General features: G+C 38.9%; 1 pseudogene; it reads left to right on the forward strand.

Moving 5' to 3' along the window:
• The first annotated feature begins 759 nt into the window (after positions 1 to 759).
• Positions 760 to 1,512, forward strand: LOC141517710 (copper chaperone for superoxide dismutase pseudogene; annotated as a pseudogene).
• Positions 1,513 to 7,055: the final 5,543 nt, after the last annotated feature.

The raw sequence follows: 7,055 nt of genomic DNA on the forward strand, positions 1-7,055 counted from the left end.
TTTTTTTAGGTTTGTTTTTTATGGGGGGGTTGCAAGACAGTGGGGTTAAGTGGCTTGCCCAAGGCCACACAGCTAGGTAATTATTAAGTGTCTAAGGTCAAATTTGAACTCAGGTACTTCTGACCCCAGAGCCAGTGCTTTATCAACTGAGCCATCTAGCTGCCCCTATTCTATTAGTCTTTATATTGTTTCCATGGTATGCAATGATCTAAGTTGAATGTGATGAGACAGAAATCATATCCTTAAGGAAAAAACATAAAGTATGAGATATAGCAGGATTATATAATAAGATAACATTTTCTTAAAATTAAAGGTAATAGTCTTTGGTCTTTGTTCAAACTCCACAATTCTTTCTCAGGATACAGATGACATTCTCTGTCACAGATACCCCAAAAGGAGGTATTGTACCGTTCTTGGGTTTGTCGCAACAGTGTGATATCATCCTAAAAGAGGAGGAAATGAAGGTCCTCAGCACTGTTAGAAAAATTCTCTTCAACTTGTTATCTGTACTGGATCCCGCTCTCAGTGTTGAACATTTTGGGTAACTATAGATCATCCTTCAAGTTTTGTCTGATTCTTTTTTATTAGAGGGTTATTAAACAAGTTTCTTTATGTTTTGACTTTATTTTTAATGTTATTATATTTTTTCAAAAACATGCAGAGAGAAAGATGGCTTCTGTTGAAGCTGCGCCCGTGCTCAGCTGGGCCAGCGGGCCAGCATGCACGCTGGAGTTCCCAGTGCAGATGAGCTGCCAGAGCTGCGTGGACGCGGTGCAGGCATCCCTGCGGGATGTGGCAGGGATCCAGGGAGCAAAGGTGCACCTGGAGAATCAGAGCGTCCTGGTGACCACCACCTTGCCCAGCCAAGAGGTGTAGAGTCTCTTGGAGAGCATAGGCCACCAGGCTGTGCTCAAGGGCATGGGAAGCAACATGCTTCAGAACCTGGGGGCAGCTGTGGCCATGTTGGGGCAGCCTGGGTCCATGCAGGGAGTCATTCGTTTCCTACAAGTATCCCCCACATGCTGCCTTATCGAGGGGATGATCGATGTCCTGGAGCCTGGGCCCCAGGGCCTCCATGTCCATCAGTATGGGGACTTGACCCAAAATTGTGCCAGCTGTAGAGACCACTTCAACCCCAATGGAATGCCCCATGGTGGCCCCCAGGACACCTACCGGCACGTGGGAGACCTGGGAGATGTCTATGCTAATGTTGATGGAAGGACAACCTTCAGGATAGAGAACGAGCAGCTCAAGGTGTGGGACATCATTGGCTGAAGCCTGGTCATTGATTCAGGGGAAGATGACCTGGGTCAGGGAGGACATCCATTCTCCAAGGTCACTGGAAACTCTGGTGAGAGGCTGGCCTGTGGTATCATTGCTCACTCTGCTGGCCTCTTCCAGAATCCCAAGCAGATCTGCTCCTGTAACGGCCTCACCATCTGGGAAGAGCAGGGCCAGCCCCTCGCTGGGGAGGAGAGAAGGAAGCCTGCACAAACCCCTGCTCACCTTTGACCTACCAATACCAAGTCTGGCCTGAACCTTCTAGCTCACCCTGAGAAGCTCCAGGGATAGCACACTGTCTCTAATCAAGTCAAATCAGAAAACCTCCCCTCCCTTCAGGAACCAGCCATCCAAGGTGACCTTGCTCATCCATTCCAGTGCCAAGTAGGCCAGGGCACCCTACAGCAGCTTCTTATCTGTCTCTTTCTCTTCAAATTCAAGGTTTATTTTCCTATCAAACTTCATGCTTGTCTTTGTTCTTCACCAAATCCTCCCCTCTGGCAGAGGAAGAATAGCCACATCTAGCATGTGGAGCTTCTTTCCTGTTTTCTGATTGACATAAAGTTACTTTAATTTGGAAAAAAAAACATGCAGAGATAGTTTACAACATTCATCTTTTTATAAGCTTTTGAGTTCCACATTTTTCTCCTTCCCTCCCTTTCCCCCTCCCCATGACAGCAAGTAATCTAATATAGGTTATATAGTTGTTTATATATTTCAATATTAATCATATTGTGAAAGAAGAATCATAAATAGAGGGGGAGGAAACCATTCAAAAGAAGAAAAAAATCTTAGAACTTTCAAATATCTTAAATAATTTTAATGTGCCACCCAATGATTCCTTATTGAAGGAGAGAGGAATTCAATATTTCCTCTATCAAATTAAATCCCCTTTTTATAAATTAAAAAGTAAGTAAGTGATGTGTATTTTCAAGATCTGGTAATTGTAGGATGATAAATATGCAGTTTTCTGTAGGCTATCACTTATAAAACCTTGCCTGTTCCTAGTATTTATACCTTTACCAGGGATTTCCATGATATCTTTTTAAATGATTTTAAGACAATTGAGATAAATACACACACACACACACACACACACACACACACACACACACACATACCACTGTTGTAGTTCAGATAATTCTTGGATTTGTTTGCCTTTTGGGGTATTAATAAGGAACAATATGGTTTTTTTCTTCATCTTTGGGTATTTTCTCCTTCAGATACTTTGTAAACTGATTACTCAATACTCCCAAAATTGTGTCGCCTTCAGAGCAAATATTTTCTTTTACATTTGATCTAATCCAATTGCTTTTCCCTATATAAGTTCTCTTTAATGCCATTTGTACCTTTCATATCCTAGACTAAATGTTAGAAACCAAATATGGTAGCTGTATTGCCCGTGGTAGTGAATATTTTGCAGATTTCTTCTCTTTGTTATTTTCTGACATTTTTCTCCTTAAATACCTCTGACATGACCTCTCTTAATTGCTCACCCCCTTGTACTGATTCTCTTTGTTTTTTAAGGTAACAAAGCTCTTTATCATCCTTCTCTACCTGGTTTTACAGACAGTTATATTTTTGTTTCCCTTATATTCTATATCTCTTTGGTTAGAAAATAGCTATTTCCTGACTAAGTCTGTATGTGCAGTTCTACATTATATACTATGTAGTGACCTATGAGCTAGTTACTAAAGTAAACTTTTTCCTTTCTATCCAGTATTGTGTTTGAAAATTAAAGGTAAAATGTAACCCCAAGTAGTCTACTATATTCTCCAGTGGCAATAGTGGTTTGAATTCTTTGTCTAGTATTCTTCCCCTAAACGTTCTCAAACATGCCTTTTCTATCATACATTGAAGGTTAGCATGATGAGCTGAGGCAGTCTGATCCAACGCCTAAGAAACACTTCTATGTCTTGGATCACCTCTATTTCTTTCACTATCCAGGGCCACTACCTGTCATTTCCAATCATAAAGACTTGAGTCCCTCTATTTCCTTTTTGCCATCTTGATGTCTTCTCAACCACATCAAAAAGCATTCCTAAACTTCCTCTTGCTCCCAACAGAACTAAAAAAAGTTATTATTTTTATCACTTATCAAGAACTTTGGTTCACACTTGAAATCCTGGCATGATTTTTTACCAGAAATGTTGTCACTTTGGTATTTGTCCCTCCTAGGAGTCCCCATTTCTCTTTTCCTTCTTTTTTGCCTTATTTACTTTTATTATTGATACCTTTTATTTTTATATCCTTATATGCCCCTGTCTAAAAATGACCTAAAATTACCAGAAATTCAGTTTTTGTTACTTTATCATTTTATATATTAAAAAGTACCAGACACTTTTCAGAAAAAAAACAAAATCAAACCAAAACTGCTACCTACCTAATCATGACTCTTCCATAGCTAAGTGTAAATCAAATTCAAGAGCTTACTTCTAAGATTATACTATTAAATTGGTTTTTTTGGCTTAAAAATAATCTACCCCTGTCAAGATTTCCTTGGATCCTTCTAACCAAGGTGTAAGCAAATCCTTCTCAGTTTTATGTGTGTTACTTGTAATTTGATCAGCCTATACCTTTTTCCAAGTCATTGATAAAAATGTTAAAAAGTGAAGGGTCAAGAAAATACCCTAGCAGCACCTCAGGCAATATAGCCAAAATAATAAGATGTTTCTCCTCTTTCTTATTAACCCCCAGAAGTAGTTTTTCGTTTTTATTTGTGGTCAATGACACCTTCATTCTTCAAGCTTTTTTTCCAAAACTGTGGTGTTCTCTATGTCACTGGGAGGAGATGTGGAAACAGAGAAGAGTCAAAGTCCTGTCAAATAAAACCAATAAACAAATATCTCTTAGTGTTTATATACATACATACACACACACACACACACACACACACACACACACACACACAAACACATATACCTCTACTGCAGAAATTCTTAATCTTTCCTATGCTAGAGACCCCATTTGGCAGTCTGGTTAAGTCACTGAACCCTTTCTCAGATGATGATGATGATGATAATGATGATGATGTTTGTCCTTCATTCTCAAAGAAGATCATGACATCAGGGAGGTGATGCCATGAGAAATTTGCAAATTGGATTTGAGTGAGGGGGAGCTGAAATATATCACCAGAATCACTTTCTCCTCCAAACCAGTGGCCAGATATGAACCAGGACCACTGGAGATGTCCCTGAATGTGAGGCAATCACAAGTGACTTGTCCAAGGTCACAGAGCTAGTGAGTTCAAGTATCTGAGGCTGGATTCAAATTCCCATCCTCCTGATTCCAAGAACAGTGCTTTATTCATTGCTACATCTAACTGTCCTTATTGTAACAACACATTTATTATTATAAAGAGATTATACTTTAAATAGTTTTTATTTTACCATCTTCAATAATGGACTGAAGTTCAAAGAAAGGAAGTAGCCTTTGTAAAATCTCTGGTGTTCCAAAAGAAGATGATGAATGAACCAGAGGATTTCTGGAAGAACTTCCCTTCTCATAATAATGCTTTTAAAAGTATAAAATAAAACACAGAGGATTATCAAGGAAACCAATTTCATTGAAATAGTTACAAAAATATATTCTTACAAAACATTCATGACCACTTCCTCCCAAAATATAAAGTTGTTGCTGCCCAGTTATGTCCAATTCTTCTTGACCCCATGGATCATGGCATGTCAGACCCCTATTGCCTCCACTATCTCTCAAAGTCTGTCCAAGTTCATTTTTATTGTTTCCATGACTCTGTCTTTCCATTTCATCCTTTATTATCCCCTCTTCCTTTGGCGTTCAATCTTTCTCAACATCAGGGTCTTTTCCAATGAGCCCTGTCTTCTCATTATGTGCCCAAAGTATTTAAACTTTAACTTCAGTATTTGATTTTCCAGTGAATTATATTGAATGAATTATATTTAATTATATTGATTGATTTCCTTACTGTATAAGGGGCTCTCAACAATTTTCTCTAGTACTACAATTCAAACGTACCAATTCTAGGGCAGCTAGGTGGCACAGTGGATAAAGCACCAGCCCTGGAGTCAGGAGTACCTGAGTTCAAATCCAGCCTAAGACACTTAATAATTACCTAGCTGTGTGGCCATGGGCAAGCCACTTAACTCTATTGCCTTGCAAAAAAAAAAACACTAAAAAAAGTACTGATTCTGTGGCACTTGATTTTCCTTTTAATCCAATTCTCATAGTCATACATTGCTATTAGAAAAACTGAAGCTTTGAATTTATGAATCTTTGTCAGCAAGGTGACGTCTCGGGTTTTTAGTACTGTTCAGATTTGCCATAATTTTCCTTCCAAAAACAGGTGTCTTTAAATTTCATGATTGTAGTCACCATCTGCAATAATCTTTGAGTACAAAAAGCATAAAATCTAACACTTATTCCATTCCCTCTATTTGCCAGAAAATGATAGGGTCCATTGCCAAGATCTTAGTTGTTTTTTTATATTCAGTTTCAGGTCATCTTTTATACCCTCCTCTTTCACCCTTACCAAAAGGCTTCTTAATTCCTATTTAATTATTGCCATCAGAGGGGTATCATGTGCATATCTAAGACAGTTGATGTTTCTCTCAGCAACCTTAATCACAGCCTTTGATTCATCCAGCTTAACATTTCACATGATTTACTCTACCTGTAAAGCTAAATAAGTAAGGTAATAACATATAGCCTATGTCATACTCCTTTAACAATCTTTTTTTTTTTGACAAGACAATAGGGTTAAGTGGCTTGCTCAAGGCCACACAGCTAGGTAATTATTAAGTGTCTGAGGCCGGATTTGAGCTCAGGTACTCCTGACTCCAGGGCTGGTGGTGCTCTGCACACCTAGCTGCCCCTCCTTTACCAATATTAATTCAATCAGTTGTTCCATGTTCAGTTTTAACTGTTGCTTCTTGGTCTGCATACAGGTTCCTCAAGTCACAAGACAATCATGTACTCCCATGTCTTTGAGGGCTTGCCACATTTTGTTGTGATCCACTCAGTCAAAAGCTTAGTAGTCCATGAAGCAAAAGATGTTTTCTGGAATTCCCTTATTTTCTCCATAATCCAGCAAATATTGACAATTTGCTTTTCTGGAAATATATAAAGTACTAGAGCTAGAAAAAGAGTTGTGACTGAAGTGTGGTTCTTAAGGGACTTACAATTAACCAAAGGGAAGACAATCTCACAAATTGCATATAAGAAGGTAGAAAAAATTCGGAGTAGGTTAGATGTAACAAACTGAGATATCTGAGGAAGATGAACATTTTATCTGGGAGGAGAATGTCTCTGTTGAATTCATTCTTCACTTTTCATTTATATTATCAAACAGATTATTGTAGAAACCTCCTTTCTGATCACTTTCTGCTCTACTTCTCTGCTCCCTTTCCCATCTATTCTGTTTTGTCATATTCATTTTCTTAATGAAAAGATCTATTGTCACTCCTACCCTCAAAACCCTCTAATGGCTACCTACTGCTGGCATTCCAGGCCCTTCCAAATCTAGCCCCTCAACAATTTTATCTCTTTTTCCTCCCCTCCAACTGTGAAGCACTCCTATTTAACACTATACAGATTAAGAAACTGAAATCTGGAGAGCTAGGGGAGGCTAGGTGGTGTAGTGGATAAAGCACCGGCCTTGGAGTCAGGAATACCTGGGTTCAAATCTGGTCTCAGGCACTTAATAATTACCTAGTTGTGTGGCCTTGGGCAAGCCACTTAACCCCATTTGCCTTGTAAAAAAAAAAGAATTTTGGGCAGCTAGATGGTGTAGTGGATAA

This window comes from Macrotis lagotis, chromosome 3, assembly GCF_037893015.1.
Source record: "Macrotis lagotis isolate mMagLag1 chromosome 3, bilby.v1.9.chrom.fasta, whole genome shotgun sequence".
Classification (NCBI taxonomy): Eukaryota; Metazoa; Chordata; class Mammalia; order Peramelemorphia; family Peramelidae; genus Macrotis; species Macrotis lagotis.